The sequence below is a fragment of the Sorex fumeus genome, unplaced genomic scaffold, assembly GCF_029834395.1.
Source record: "Sorex fumeus unplaced genomic scaffold, SorFum_2.1 ptg000007l, whole genome shotgun sequence".
Lineage (NCBI taxonomy): Eukaryota > Metazoa > Chordata > Mammalia > Eulipotyphla > Soricidae > Sorex > Sorex fumeus.
In genome coordinates this window covers 54050507-54067605 of record NW_026606064.1, presented here as the reverse complement: position 1 = coordinate 54067605, position 17099 = coordinate 54050507, and the positions used below count along the sequence as shown (strand labels likewise).

Here is a 17099-nt window from a genome sequence, read left to right as displayed (position 1 = left end):
CGCTGCTGGGCAGAGAGCCAAGAACTGTCACACTGCCAAGTGTAGCCCCGCAAAACAAAAACAAAAAGTAAGTACAACCAATCCAAGTCCTCAGGTGACGCTTGGCAATTTCCTACAATGTCAAGTACACCACTGTCAAAGCGATCTTAGTAAAGAACAGGCTTTTATTACTACGTTACATTACAGCAAGATGAACTAGCAAAGTCTAGCATTAAGTTTGGGATTTCTCATCCCAATGATGATGTTTAGATCAAACCATTAAGGAAAGGTTTACATCTCTAATGAAAATACTACACCTCATTTTAGGAGCAGAAGATACAGTACAGTGGGCAGGGTACTTGCCTTGCATGTGGTCCACCCATTGAACCCAGGTTAAATCCTTGGCATCCCATATGTCTCGAGCCCACCAGGAGTGATCTCTGAGTACCACTTGTATGTAAATTTCATGACTTCATCTTTTCTAACAGCTGCATAGTACTCCATTGTGTAGATGTACCAAAGTTTCTTTAACCAGTCATCTGTTCTCGGACACTCGGGTTTTTTCCAGATTTTGGCTATTTTGAATAGTGCAGCAACGAACTTAGAAGTGCAGATGCCATTTCGACAGTACATTTTTGCCTGTCCAGGATATATTCCAAGGAGTGGTATTGCTGGGTCGAATGGAAGCTCAATTTCTAATTTTCTGAGACTCGTCCATACTGTTTGCCAAAAGGCCTGAACCAGTCGGCATTCCCACCAGCAATGAAGGAGGGTCCCTTTCTCACCACATTCATGCCATCACCGGTTGCTTTTGTTCTTTTAGATGTGGGCCAGTCTCTGTGGTGTGAGACGATATCTCATTGTTGTTTTGATCTGCATCTCCCTAATGATTAGTGATGTAGAGCATTTTCTCATGTGCCTTTTAGCCATTCAGATTTCTTCTTTGGGAAAGTTTCTGTTCATTTCATCACCCCATTTTTTTGATGGGATGTTTTCTTCTTGTAGATGTCAACCAGTAGTTTGTATATCCTTGATATCAACCCTTTATCATATGGGTATTAGGTAAATATTCTTTCCCATTCTGTAGATTGTCTTTGTATTCTGGTTATTTTATCTTTTGAGGTGCAGACGCTTCTTAATTTAAGATAGTCCCATTTGTTTACCCCTGTTTCCACTTGATTGGTCAGTGGAGTGTTGTCTTTGAAGATACTGTTAGCTTCAATATTGTGGAGGGTTTTGCCGACCTTGTCTTCAATGTACCTTATGGATTTGATGTTGAGATCTTTAATCCATTTTGATCTGACTTTTGTGCATGGTGTCAAGTCGAGGTCTAAGCCCATTTTTTTGCATGTGGTTGTCCAGTTATGCCAGCACCATTTGTTAAAGAGGCTTTCCTTGCTACATTTCACATTTCTTGCTCCCTTATCAAAGATTAGATATTCATAAATTTGGGGTTGTGTGTACGGATATTCCACTCTGTTCCACTGGTCTGCGGCCCTACCTTTGTTCTAGCACCATGCTGTTTTAATTATTACCGCTTTGTAGTAGAGTTTGAGGTTGGGGAGGGTGATGCCTCCCCACGTCTTTTTCCCAAGAATTGCTTTAGCTATTCGTGGCGTTTGTTGCTCCATATGAATTTCAGGAGTGCATGATCTATTTCTTTTAAGAATTTCATGGGTATCCTTACAGGCAGGGATCACGTTGAATCTGTATAATGCTTTTGGGAGTACTGCCATTTCTATCCATGAGCAGGAGATATGTTTCCATTTCCTTGTGTCCTCTTTTATTTCAGGGAGTAGCGTTTTGCAGTTTTCATTATAAAGGTCCTTTACCTCTTTAGTTAGGCTAATTCCAAGGTATTTGATTTTCTGGGGCACAACTGTGAACAGGATTATTTTTTTCATGTCACTTTCCTCTCTCTCATTATTTGCATATAGGAAGGCCATGGATTTTTGGGAACTGATTTTATAACCTGTGACTTTCCAGTACATGTCCATTGTTTCTAGGAGTTTCTTGGTAGAGGATTTAGGATTCTCGAGATATAGTACCATATCATCTACAAATAGTGAGAGCTTGATTTCTTCCTTTCCTATCTGGATGCCTTTAATGTCTTTTTCTTGCCTAATCGCTATTGCAAGTACTTCCAGCACTCTGTTAAACAGAAGTGGTGATAGTGGGCATCCTTGTCTTGACCCTGATCTTAGAGGAAATGCCCTTAGTTTTTTCCCATTGAGGATAATGCTTGCCATGAGTTTGTCATAGATGGCTTTGACTATCTTGAGGAAGGTTCCTTCAAAACCCATTTTGGTGAGAGTTTTCATCATAAACGGGTGCTGAATCTTGTCAAAGGCTTTCTCTGTGTCTACTGATATGACCCTTGGAGGGGAGCGGGTTGAGCTTTCCTCCCCGCCCTGACCAGGGCCCCAGCAGCCGAAGACCTCCAGGACCAGCCACCACCATGCTGAGACCACTCTCCGCACACCTGAAGGTACCGGCAGAGGGACAAAGCCACGTGGGTTCCGGGGCCGAGATCTCCAAGCCTACTCAGATTGGAATCGATACGCGACATCTTACTATGACATCTCATTCCTACTTTGACAAACTGGCAGGCTACCGAATGTAGCCTGCCCACACGGCAGAGTCTGGCAAACTCCCCGTGGCGCACCCAATATGCCAAATACCAGTAACAATGATGGGTCTCATTCTCCTAAAGAGCCTTGAATATAATCTCAGGGCTAGGATGAAGGAGACGTTACTGGGGCCTGCTCGAGGCAATCGACGAATAACAGGATGATATGTGATATGTGATGTGACTGATATGATCATATGGTTTTTATCTTTACTTTTGTTGATATAATGGAGAGTCTCCTGCCTCTGCGCCTGGCTGTCCTTGCTGGGGCCCCTTGGAGGGGGACGGGTTGAGTTTCCCTCCCCGCCACGAGCAAAGCCCCAGCAGCCAAAGACCTTCAGAAACAACCACAACCATGCTGAGACCACTCTCCATACGCATGAAGGTACCGGCAGAGGAACAAAGGCATGCGGGTCCCGGGGCTGAGATCTCCAAGCCTGCTTGGATCGGGGCCTGCTCATCGAGTGTGAGAGCTGTCACACCCACCAACTGCCTCCCAGCACTGTGTAATCCCATCAACGGCCAAGACCTAGAGACTATAAAACCCAGCTCCCAGAAGCGTGTGGCTGCGCAACATCTTATTATCTCATTCTTGCTTTGAACAACCTGGCAGGCTTCCAAATGTAACCTGCCCACACGGCAGAGTCTGGTGTACCCAATATGCCAAATACCAGTAACAATGATGGTTCTCATTCTCCTAACCCTGAAAGAGCCTTGAATGTGGCATTATTTTAGAATGTCTCGGGGCTAGGACGAAGGAGATGTTACTGGTTCCTGTCAAGGCAATCAACGAACAACAGGATGATCGTGATCGTGATATAATGGATTATGTTGATTGATTTCCGAATTTTAAACCATCCTTGCATCCCCGGAATGAATCCCACTTGCTCGTGGTGTATGATCTTTTTGATGAGTTGTTTGATTCTATTTGCTAATATTTTGTTGAGGATCTTCACATCCGTGTTCATCTGGGATATTGGTCTAAAGTTTTTTTTGTTGGTGCTGTCTTTGTTTGCTGTTGCTATTAGGGAGATATGTGCCTCATAGAAGCTATTTGGGAGAGTGCCTGTTTTTTCAATTTCCTGGAAAAGCTTAAGGAGAATTGGCAAAAAGTCTTCATTAAATGTTTGGAAAAATTCACTAGTGAATCCGTCTGGTCCTGGGCTCTTGTTTTTGGGAAGACTTTGATTACCACTCCAATTTTCTTGATATGAATGGGTCTATTCAGGTATCCCAAGTCTTCCTGGTTCAATCTTGGGAGATTATAGGAATCCAAGAATTTATCCATTTCTTCTAGTTTCTCTTGTTTTGTGGCATACAGACTCTCAAGGTAGTCTCTGATGATCTTTCAAATTTCATTGATTTCTGTTGTGATTTCCCCTTTTTCATTTCTGATTTGGTTTATTAGGGTTCTCGCTCTATCTTTCTTAGTGAGTGTTGCTAGTGGCTTATCAATCTTATTTTCTCAAAGAACCAGCTCTTGATTTCATTGACGTTTCAGATTGTTTTAGTTTCCATGTCGTTAATTTCTGGTCTAAGTTTTATTATTTCTTTCCTTCGGCTAATTTTGGGTTCCTTTTGTTGGTCTTTTTCTAAAATCTTGAGCTGTGTGGTTAGGTTATGTATGTAGGCCCTTTCTTCCTTCCTTAGGAATGCTTGCAACGCTATAAATTTTCCTCTTGGCACAGCTTTAGCTGCGTCTCATAGATTCTGGTAGCTCGTGTCCTTATTCTTGTTTGTTTCCAGGTATCTTTTGATTTTGTCTTTGACTTCCTTCCTGACCCACTCATTGTACAACATTTAGTTGTTTAATTTCCAGGTGTTTGTTTCTCAATGTCTTTGTGTGATTTACTTCTATCTTGAGCACATCGTGGTCTGAAAAGATTGTTGATACTACTTCTATCTTCCTGATTCTATTGAGGTATGTTTTGTGGCCTAGCACGTGGTCTATTTTGGAGAATGTTCCGTGTGCACTGGAAAATGTGTATTCTTTCTTTTTGGGGTATACAGCCCTGTATAGTTCTATTAGCCCTCTCCTAGTTCTTCCTTCAAAGCCAATGTTTCTTTGTTGAGTTTTGTTCTTGTTGATCTATCCAGAGGTGATAAGGTGGTGTTGAAGTCACCAACTACTATTGTGTTGCTAGCAATGTCCTCCTTAAGATCTGTTAGCAGTTGTTTTAGGTACTTAGCTGGTCCCTCATTAGGTGCATATACATTTAAGAGTGTGATTTCTTCCTGTTGTACGTATCCCTTGATGAAGAGAAAATAGCCTTCACTGTCCCTTCTAATCTTTTTCAACCTGAAGTTAATGTTGTCAGATACTAGTATGGCCACCCCAGCTTTTTTGAGGGAGCTGTTTGCTTACAGGATTGTTTTCCATCCTTTAACTTTGAGTGTGTTTGCTCTGATTGTTCAGATGAGTTTCTTGTAGACAGCAGAATGTTGGTTTCAGTTTCTGGATCCATTTTGCCACTCTGTGTCTCTTGATTGGTGCAGTTAAACCATTGACATTGAAAGAGATTACTGTCATGGGGTTTTGTGCCATCTTTCTGTAGGGGTTGGTTATGTTTCTAAGTGTTTTCCTTCTTATCTTACAGGAGCCCCTTTAATCCTTCTTTTAGATTTGGTTTTGAGTCTATGAAGTTCCTGAGCTGTTGTTTATCTACAAAATGGTGTATAGTTCCATCAAGTTTAAGTGAGAGTTTAGCTGGATAAAGTATTCTTGGTGAGGCATTCATTGAGTTTTTTCACTATATCCCACAATTGTCTTCGGGCTTGGAGGGTTTCTTCTGATAGGTCGGCTGTGAATCTAAGGGGTGCTCCTTTGTATGCAATTTCCTTCTTTGACCTTGCTGCGTGCAGTATTGTGTCTCTGTCCACAGCATCCATCATTCTATGATATGCCTTGAAGTGTTTTTATTTGGGTCTCTTTTAGCTGGCACCCTTCTGGCTCCTTGGATCTGTATATCTGCATTAACTCTGGGAACTTTTCAGCAATGATTTGACTGTGGCTTTTTTTTTTATTGAGGTTGCCTCCCTGTCCTTCTGGCACTCCAATGATTCTAATGCTGTTCCTCTTGGCATCATTCCCTAGGTCTCTGATTCTCTTTAGAGCTATTTTGAGGTCTTTTCCCATTGTATGTTGTTCCCTATGCGATTTCTGTTGCTCATCTTCAAGTTCACTGATCCTGTCTTCAGCTGTATTCATCCTGCTGCAGAGGGCACCTACTGAGTTTTTAGTTTCGTCCACCGAATCCTTTATTTGTGACACTTCTTTTTGCAGTTTTTTTATTTCTGCTCTCATTTCTTCCTGTATTTTCTAAACTATTCATTCTATTGTTTCTTTCATTTCTTCCTTTAGTTTTCTGGATATCTCCTCCATTGATTCTTTGAGTAGCTCCTTGACCATCCTCTGCATCTCATCTTGGAATTCTTTATCGAAGAGAGCATATTTGTGGATAACCCTGGTTGAGGATTCGGAACTCTTTTCTTCGTCCTCTCCTTGTAGTGGAGAACTTCGCTGTTTTTGTTGTTTTCATGTTGTTTTGGTTGTCTAGTAGTGAAACACTGGAATTCGCTATCACAGTTCCCTCCTATCGTGGGAAAGGATTCTGGATAGGGTAGGTCGATGGTGGTCATGCTTTTCCCTTTCTAGAGTCTGACCTTCCTCTCAGACATTATTCTTTGGCTTATGATGGACATCTAGTGAAGTGTTGTAGGAGGTACTCTTTTAATATTGGGCTTAGCTTCTTACATACTGGTCTTTTGCTAGAATTGGAGTAGGCAGTGGATAATTGTTGTAGTTCAGGAGGCCAGGAATTTTTCCACAGAATTAGGTGATAAAGGCTGTGATGAAAGTCCAGAATGCTGGGAGTGGGGAATATAACTGCAGCCGCGTCAGCGGCGGGTCTGTCCCAAAGAAGGCCACACCCACTTTGAGGCCACGCCCACTTTGAGGAGGCCACGCCACTACAGTGGTGGCCACGCCCCCAGTCAGTCCAGATGCTATTGGTGAGGGGTGGCGACTAGTTGGGCTGGCGCTTGCTGCGGAAGTCAAGACAGGTGCCCCTGGCTGAGGTCCTGGTGAAGGCTGGCTTTTGGGGTCACGGTTTGGGTGGGGGGGAGGGCACCAAGCAGGAACAGATCTGTTGGTGAGGGGCGGCGATTACTTGGGCTGGCGCTCACTCAGCAAACCAGGTTTGTCACGATCATATTTGAGGCTGGTTGAAGCCAGAGTGCTAGTACAGCGAGTAGGACGCTTGCCCTGCACACAGCCAACCCAGGTTCAATCCCCGGCATCCCACATGCTCCCCCGTGTACTGCCAGAAATAATTGTCGAGTGCAGAGCCAGATGTAACCCCTGAGCATCACTGGGTTTGGCCCAAGAACCAAAAAATAAATCACAAGAGTGAGGCTGGGACTCTTAATACTGCTTTGTGACAGCTGGCAAATCCTCCTAGAGAAACCCTTGTTTAAAATAAAAACCCGGTACAGTCAACGAAAGTAAATGCAGCCTTCTCTCCAGGTTAGAACACGTCCACCTGCATTCAATAACCATTCCAGGAACACAACTCTCCAACACAACTCTCTATATCCGGAACTGGCAAAGTCACGGATATATTAGCTGGATCTGGAACCAACTCATGGTGGTGGAAAGCTTGCCCACCGCTCCCCTGTAATAGCACTGCGATGGCACCAAAGCGAACCCTTCCCTTCCCTAGAGCACTCCATGCTATGCAGTTTCTGAAAATACCATACACCGTACCAAATTGGGGAAGGGGTGGTCCCAAGGTCGGGAAAACTCCTCCCACGCGGTCAGTTTTCTTCTTCCTCAGGCCTCTCCAGCCTGCAGAGAGCAGCACTTTAAAAGCCCCCTCACCCCCAGGCTCCCTGTCTCTGCCAGTGCCCGACATCTCCCTTGTCTGTACTAAATCTTTCACAACACTTCGCCTCACTTTTCTAAATAGGTCTTCTCTTTAAATTCTTTTCTGTAATGAAGGTAAAGACCTGGACTCAGAGTAGAGTATGGAGCTATTTCCTTATTCCTGCAAATAGTATAACCTTGCCCCAGCCTGAGGACTACAGATCCCTGAAACCAGGTGGCGGGGATTAGCTCCCAAGATGATGAAGTGGAACTCGGGCAGCTTGACAGCTGTTCGGTGGGACTGACAGGACCTCAGCACCTGCACCAGGTGGAAGTTCAGCCAAACTTCCTCAGACCTCCACAGGCACTCACCTATGAACAATAGAAGGATGCTTTGATAGTTAAGTCTAGACCTGGAGAAATTCTGAAAGGCAGATAACCCAGAAAAGTTCTATTATAGCAGAAAATACACAGAATATATACAGAGAAGGTGAGAAGGAAATACTAAGAAAACTGGTGCTGTACTTAGTCCTCAGTGGCCCATGGCCATCTCAAAAAGCACAGGAAGGCCTAGAGAGTACAGCAGGTAGGGTGCTAACCACACACACACAGATCTGAGTTCAATCCCCATCACCCTGAGCCCACCAGCAGTGATCCCTGAGCAGAGCTGGTATGGCAAAACAAAAATACAAACAAAAACCCAAAGGCAAACGAAAGGCAAGAAAATGTTTTCAACTCATACTGATAACTTCTGACAATGCCAAGTATGACAGGTGGAAGAATAAGTATTTCTGCCACTCAAACCCCCAAGAACTGCTAAAAAAAATAAATAAGTATGAGCCCCCCTCCCCATTTCCTTAGAGATCAGTGGGGGGGGGGGGGGAATTAAGATGGCACTCAATTTTCTGAATCTTCAAAGAAGGTTAACAAATTGGGGCCAGAGGGATAGGCCCTATTGCCTTGCATATAGCCAACTGGGGTTCCATCCCCAGCACCTATATGGTCCCCTAAGCCTGTCAGGAATGATCCCTGAGCTCAGAGCCAGGAGTAAAGTCAAGATACCACCGGGTGTGGTCCCAAAAGTAAAGGGTGGGGTGGGAAACAACTCGCAAATTACCTGTGCTCCCAGACTTAGCCTGCAACTTTCATTTCAGAAAATGCTGAGCACCCCTAAAAATCTAAGTAAAACAAAACTGCACACAAGGATACTATCGCCCCCCCACCATTGTTCCAGAGGCCTCCCGCTCCTTCAGAGAGCATTGGTGCCCCTGCCCACCATGGGAGACACTGGTATTTTTTCCTATATTTAGAAATGCACACTCAGTTGATGTGAGCACATCTGTGGTGGAGTCAGCCAGACAACAGCTATGGATGGCATAATTCATAAATGTGGGATCCACAGGTGGGAAAAACTCAGAACCTGGGCCAGAAAGACCGCACAGTGGGCAGGGCACACTTGCCTTGCAGGAAGCCAACCCGGATTCAATCCCCTATACCACACAGGGCTCCCAAAAGCTTGCCAGGCAAATCAACAGCAACAATAAGGTGGGTACAAGTGGGTCTACATAATCCAAGCTGTGCGAGAGTAGTCAAGGGCCAACCATAAAGAACAAAGAACTGGAGGGCCAGAGAGAGTGTGGGAGGGGAGGCATGCCAACACTGCCAAAGTCTTCCTCCTCCCACCTCTTTCAATCTACTCTTCCTAGTACCTTATACAACTTACAAAATGTATATATATATGTGTATATATACACATATATATAATACCATGCTTTTGTCTTCAGCCTCATTTATATCTTTCCTTTTATGCAGGCTTCTTTAGCACTCATCTATCATATACTATAAAATAAAACGTCAGAGCTCAACAATCCAACTTTTTCTTAGTTCACAGCTAAAAATCCAAAGAAGTAATTTGCTCAGAAAACGAAATGTGTTAAAGGATTAGAATCCTCTAACTTCCACTCTGTCATTCATACAAATAATTTTTAAAAAACTGCTTGTTATTTTTAAAGAGTCGTTAGTCAGGAATCAAGAAGAGTAAAGAAAGCTTCTGAAACTGAAAATTTCTGAACAGATCAACTGAATACTGTTGGTGTCAATGGTCCAACCAAATAACATAGCCTCTAGGGTTAAAGAAAACAAACAATACAAAACAAAACAAAAAAACAACCCTCACAGAAAAGCAGATTTAAACAACACATGGCAGATTTGAAGAATAGTCAACAAGAGCGAACCTCACCAATAGCAAGTATTAGGTTGGGTTGGCAAGTTTTATATAAGAATCTGTTATAAAATAATACCCACACAAGTTGAACTGCTCTACAAAGTTGTGGAAATTTTCCACTTGGATACAGCTAATGCCACCAAATGCTTTGAGCACTTTTACTCACTGTATTTCATTTTGGGACAGTTATTTATCACTAATAGCCTTGTAAGAGCAATTCATTTCATATGAATAATGTAAGCTAGCTAACTATTCATAACCAACTTTCACTTATAAGAACAAAATCTGTTTGAAAAAGGCTTTTGGCATCAAAAAATTGACAACCAAATCACAGATGTATGCTGAGATTTAAGTAGGCAATCTCAGAAAAACAAATTACACCTTAATTGAAAAAAACCTGTAAATTTTCTATCAATCTTAACTTCATATTACTCCTTACTTCAAACTGCTCATTAAAAATGCCATTCCGGGGGGTATGGTGCCGTCAGCAGGTCAATCTGTACCTGTGCAACGAGGGCATCAGCAGCCTGATGGCGCCTTCAGACATTCAGATACCCCAAAATTGCTGCTGTGCCTTTGGCCAGACCCTAAAAACTTGGGCAAAGTCTAACAAGAAAATAGACAGCCAAAAGTTAGGTATGTGGGAGACAAACCCACAAACCACCTCCAGCTCAGCTATATAACTGGAGGCAAGGCCTCTCTGGTTCCTGATCGAACTGCTCAAGAGCCATGATCCCAGAGACTCAGAGACAAATTTCGGAAGCCAGAGGCTTTTGGCAGAGATGCGTCCAGTCCGTGCAATGGGTTAGTGGTGTTGGACCACCCCAGGGGGGAAAGGATGTTGTCCCTCCGCCTGCTCCCCCGACTCAGTGGCCACCATCTTCCAGAGGCCATTGGACAGTCAGGTTTGGGCCCAAAGTGACGAGACACGTGGCCTCACGGGATGGGAGTGGAGCTGGACCTCCCCGCCCCAACTAGACCTCTAGTCGCCGCCCGTGAACAGCCTCTCTGGTTCCTGATCAAGCTGCATAACGGCCATGATCCCAGAGACTCAGAAACAAATCTTGGAACCCAGCAGGTTTTGGCAGAAATGTGTCCAGTTCCCACAATAGGTTACAGGTGCTGGGCCACCCAAGGTGAGAATCAGTTTCGTGCCTTGGCCTTTTCCCCTTGATGGCTCAGTTGCCACCATCCTCCAAAGGCCACTGGACGGTCAGGTTTGGACCCGCAGTGATGAGACACGTAGGGCCTCAGGGGATGTGGGTGGAGCCGGCCATTTCCTCCCCATCCCAACAAGACCCCGAGTCGCCGCCCACAAACGGCCTCTCTGGCACCTGATCAAGCTGCTTAATGGCAATGATCCCAGAGACTCAGAAACAAATCTCAGAACCCAGCGACTTTTGGCAGAAATGCATCCAGACCACGCAGTAGGTTACTGTCGCTGGGCCACCCCAGGAGGGAAAGGGTGCTGTCCCTCCGCCTGCTCCCCCTTGGCGGCTTAGTGGCCAACATACTCTAGAGGTCATTGGACAGTCAGGATTGGGCCCACAGTGATGAGACATGCGGGGCCTCACGGGATGGGGGTGGAGCGGCCCTTTCCTCCCTTCCCCAACAGGACCCCCGAGTCACTGCCCACAAACGGCCTCCCTGGCTCCTGATCAAGCTGCTTAACAGCCGTGATCCCAGAGACTCAGGAACAAATCTCAGAACCCAGCAGGTTTTGGCAGAAATCCCTCCAGATTTTGGAATTCCAAAATCGCGCACCCGTGGCTGCACAACATCATACGTTACTCATAATCAGCAATAGAAAACAAATTGTCTACTGTTGCCTTTTCAGCAGATCTGAGTGTTGGGGTAAAATCCCAAATAATAATGGTGGGTCCAGTACCAAAATATTGAATGTGATCAAAGTAGAGAGTAATGTGGAAATCATCTGCCCCACAGGTAGGGGGAAGGTGTGGAATGGGGGTATACTGGGGTTTTAGGAGGTGGAGAACGGGCACTGGTGAAGGTACGGGTGTTTCACTGTATGACTGAGACTTAAACCCGAAAGCTTAGTAACTGCTCTCACAGTGATTCAATAAATAAAATTATTAAAAAATGAGGGGGAAATGCCATTCCAAGGGCTGAGGAGATAGGTCACCATGAAGGATCTCCTGGCATGCAGGAGACTCTGAGTTTGATCCCAACACCAACTGCCCCCACACCTCCAGCACCACCAGGTCTAGCTCTTATGGCCTCATCTGCAGAGCTTTGTGGTGCCTTCCTGGTATGAGGCCTCTACAGCCCAGAAAGTCATGATGGCCAGGAAGACTGCATGGGGTTGGAACACATGCTTTCCACGTGGCCAGCCCTGGTTCAAGCCCCAGCCCTGCAGAGCCCCTGTGTAGTCCTCAGGGTCCCTGGCTCCACAGGGTTCACAACACCACATCCAGCCCTCACATTCAGCCCTCCAACACCACCAGGAACAGGCCCCTGCAGCATTTGGAAGCTATTCAACTGATACCACCTTCCAAAATTATCCGATCAACTTTACAATGTGGGAAATATAGACAGAACTATTCAACTAATGCTTTCTTATTTTTCTGTTGTTGTTAGAGCTCTAACATGGCTCAAGAAGAAGCCAGGAAAATTATTAACATATTTCCTTTAACTGAAAGAACCAAGAATTTTAAGGACAAAACAAAAAGCAATTTCTCAACATCAGGAATTCTATCCATTGTAAAAGGCACGGTCTCACACTGAGAAATAATGCCTAAAACTTCTCACTATGCAAATAAATGTCAATTCTGCAAATAAATGTTAGATCAAAATAAAAATAATTTGTTTAAATTTAGAATTAAAAAATAACAAGTTTGGGGCCAAGGGGAAGCTCAAAGGGCTGAGAGTATACTTTCCAAGCAGGAGGCCCCCAGCACCTTCTGGACCCCTGTGCGCCTCCAGGAGCAGTACCCAAGCACAGAGTCAGGAGTAACCCTGAGTCCTGGGGACTGTGGCCCAAAAACAACAACAAAATATTACAGGAGTTTTAAAACAACCTCTCCCAGGATTCTATACACATTCTAACCCACTCTAAAAAAATGTTCCTGTTAAATAATAAATAAAAGCTGTAATAGAGAATGCAAAAAATTCAAGTTAAGCTTTGGCTGGGGGGTGGGGGGAACCCAACAAAAAGCACAAACATCTAATAAAACTGATCAAGACAGACACACATACCAACCACTCATACGGTCTAACATAAAAATAATTTTGTTTCCTTATTTTTATGCAACATAGGAAAGCAAAAAGTAAAAGATGTATACACAAGGTGGTGAGGAAATTACCTAATAGAGAACAGTATTTTAACAGTGATAGTCTGAACTAGCAGTATAAATGCCACCCAGAAAAATTTATAAAAACAGAATTTCCTATTCTCTCTTGAATATGCTTCAGTGGATAAAAGATGGGAATTCAGCAAGTTATGGCTTCAAAAAGCTCCACAAACGTATGCTGACATGTAATAATTTTACATGTAATGTGTGTGTGTAATGTAGGTGTGCATAAAACAGATCCACATAAATGTATGTATATTTTTGCATGTTTTTGTGTACATATGATCTTAAATGCACAGAAACTTTCTCTAACGAACAAAGGCAAAAGGTATTAAAGAAATAACAAAAGGCCTTTTATCTCTTTTTAACTTTATGTACATTTAAACTTTTCTCCAACTGTCATATATTACCATTATAATTTTTCTTTATTTGAAAAGCAATGCTTCCAAACATTAGTTGTGTAAGCCTGAAATGAATGGCCAGATTTGAGAAACCACTAGTACTGCTCTTTAGAAGCTTTCAGAGACTAGCTAAGAACCCAGGGAAGTCTATGGGGAAAGAGAACTACAAATAAGCGACAGGAAGTAAAATCTGCAACATGCTGGGACTGATTTTTGTTTGTTGGCCACCTCCAGCAGTGCTCTGAGGTAACTCCTGGCTCTGCACTCAGAAATTACACCTGGAAAGCTCGGGTGACCATATTGGATGGCGGGGATCAAACCTGGGTCAGCTGTGTGCAAGGCAAGTGCCATGCCCACTATAATATCATTCCAGCCCCTATTCTGATCGTTGACAAAGATGCTGTATATATTCACACAATAAAATATTTATTTAAGCACAAGCGTGGTGTGTCTCAACTAAAGATTTGGGGGGGGGGGGGCTTTTTGGGTCACACCTGGTGATACACAGGGGTTACTCCTGGTTCTGCACTCAGGAATCACCCCTGGCGATGCTCAGGGGACCATATGGAATGCTGGGAATCAAACCCAGGTTGGCCACGTGCAAGGAAAATGCCCTACCCACTGTGCTATTGCTCCAGGCCCTCAACTAAAGATTTTTTTTTCTTGAAGTGCTGGGGATCTAACTCAGAGCTTCATGCATGCAAGGCAAGTATTCAATGCCTGAGCCACATCTCTGGCTTGAGCAAAATATTTTTAAGACTATATGATATATATATATATGAACATAGACTTAATAATCAAAAAATCTTCTAAGTATCAATTCTCACTCTACCATATACTAGCCATCTGATGTAAGTAGATCCCTCTCGGAAGCCTCATTTTCCCCATTTGTAAAATGATCCTGTATTTTTATTCAACTGTATTTCATTATAAGAATCAGATAATATTACAAATGGGAAGAACCTACCACAGTTACTCAACCAAGTAATGCAAGTTATATAATATCTGGTCACATCAGACATGTTAAAGCAATGCAAAGGAAAAAAAAAAACCCAAATGGAAGAAGGCATAGACAATGGGAAACTGTTCATCACCTTATGTGCTGGCACTGTGAGTGTGAAAGGACCTGGGTGTGAGCCCCAGTACTGTAAAAAGTACACTGATTATATGTGAAATGTATTGACAGTAGGAACAGAAAAATTATCCTGTGGATTAAAATAATGACATGTGGATTAGAATTAAAAAATCCCAGATTTAAACTTTATAATGATACAAAATTAGGAAGGTAGAGTTATTGTTATACTATCATGATTATTACTATTATTAAAGTTATTAGGTCAAATTTTTTTACTAAAACACCACTACTGACATCTCCATTTGAAAAATAATAAATAGTACCAATCTCCTAAGTGTAAAAAGAATTAAACAGCAATATACACAAAGTTTTTCAAAATAATGTATGGCAAATCGTTTTCTTGTTTAATGTTTATATTAAATCTTCACTCCTTTACTGTAAAATGTGGGAAAATACCTAATAGACGTAAAAATTAACTATCAGTAAATCATGACAAATAATACTTTAATGGATTCTAAAAACAACTCAAACAAGTTGACCTAATATTTCTGATCAGTCTCTATATTTTCTAGAAAAAAAATCCCAAACATATACGTGTGTATTTTATATATATATATATATATATATATAGAGAGAGAGAGAGAGAGAGAGAGAGAGAGAAAGAGAGAGGGAGACAGAGACTCTAGGTACATAATTTTCCTTACAGTCAGATCTTGATTCATCATCAAATTAACTTTTAGCAAGCTAATAATCACATGAAGAAAAATGTACTGGGTTAAAACCAAATCACATTAACAGACATCTCAAAAAAAGCAGAATTAGAAAATTATATAAAATTTTTAGCTAAGAGAAAATAACTAACTGATCCAAATCAAGAAAAATGTTAATACTTCCTAGATCCCCCTAGTCTATGTTCCCTGGACCCAAAAAGTAGTCTTCCATTTAATCATACAAAGAAACAAGGAAAAAAATGTTTCTTGTTATTATACCTTTTTGTTTTGTTTCTATGTTCTTTTGAAATGAGTAATTTAAAGGCCAATTGTACAGTAATTTCCCTTCCCCTTATAACCAATTTTTTATAAGAACCAAATTATCCATTGTACCATCAACTTTTTATTTGATATTAGAATGAATAAGGAGCACAAGATAAAGCTCTTCGGGCAGAGCGCATGCTTGGCATGCAGCGGGATGGGGTGTGTGTGTGAAGAGGGGCTCCAGATTTACCACATGGCACAAGGTCATTTACCACATGACATCCAGGTGTGGCCCCAAGCACAGAGCCAAGAGTCTCATCTGAGCAACACCAGGTGTGGCCCAAAACCAAAAGTATTCTATTTTGCAGTTTCTCCCACCTCTCTATCCCTTACTTCCTACAAGGAGTCACAGTATAATTTTTTGCTGTTTCACTCCTTTAAAAGACTGTATTTAGGTCTTTAAAATAGACAAATCAGATTCAGGGGAAGTAGCTATGATCACACTCCAATTCTCCGCTCTAGATAATGTTTATATCAGTTCTAATAACCTGAAATCAATTAATTGCATCAGTGTGACTGACTTTTGGTGGTTTTCATTCTCCAGTACTGATGTCTAGTATAAATCTTTTAGACAAGAGTTCACCCAAAGCTGTTACTCAGGAACTGACAGGAAAATGGCTTTGTCCCAAATTCAATTCACAAATCAGTTAAAGAGTCAGCCATTCCAGACTATTAGCAGGAGTTACTTCACATAATAGGCAAGTATTGATTTAACACTAGGGCTAAGAGGTAACCGGCTAACTAGAAGAGTCCATTTTCTTAAACAGGTCCTCTCCAGCAGGAAGCTGAGGACCCTCTCCAACAACTCAGAACTGCCTAGATGGTTCAAGTGGTCTATGGACTGAAAAAGTTACTTCCTTCACGGACTCTATTCACTAAACACATTAGGTTACAGAGATCAAACCGATGCTTTAAAAAAAACAATTCTAAAATATTAAGATATTGATATTAAAAGGCAAACAGAGAAACAAAGAGCAAGAGAATTGATCCTTAGTAGAAACAGGAAGCTTGTCCTGGGATGCGGGGAGAGGCAGAGGGATGTCAGAGAAGGGACCACTATGACAATGATAGAAGGAAGTGGTCAGTCTGGACAGAGACAGGATGTTGAAAGGAGGGAAAGCAATATGCGCAATATTCTATCAGTAACATTACTGTGAACCACGCTGCCGGGGAGGAGGGTAAACCAAAGGAAAGAGAGAGCGAAAGAGAACAATAGAGGAAAGGACAGAAACGTTTCTGTAGCAGAGGCAGGTAGGGGAGGAAATGGGGGGGCAGGAGGGAAACTGGGGATATTGGTGGTGGGAAATGTACACAGGTGCAGGGATGGGTGTTGGAACATTGTATGAATGGAACCCAATCAGGAACAACTTTGTAACTGTGTTTGTCATGGTAGTTCAATAGGAAGGAAGAAAGGGAGGGAGGGAGGGAGAATGGAAAAAGAAAAAGATAAAAAGTGCCTGCCACAGAGGCAGGCTGGAGGGCAGGAGGGAAACTGGAGACACTGGGGGAGGGAAGTGGACACTGGTGAAGGGATTAGTGTTGGAACACTTCATGCCTGAAACTCAATCATGAATAACGTTAT

At 42.7% G+C, this 17099-nt stretch overlaps 1 protein-coding gene across 4 annotated transcripts in view; it reads right to left on the bottom strand.

Annotated features, from left to right (window-relative positions):
* CUL2 (cullin 2) overlaps window positions 1-17099 on the bottom strand; it is a 99088-nt gene that overhangs the window by 30247 nt on the left and 51742 nt on the right. The window lies entirely within an intron of this gene.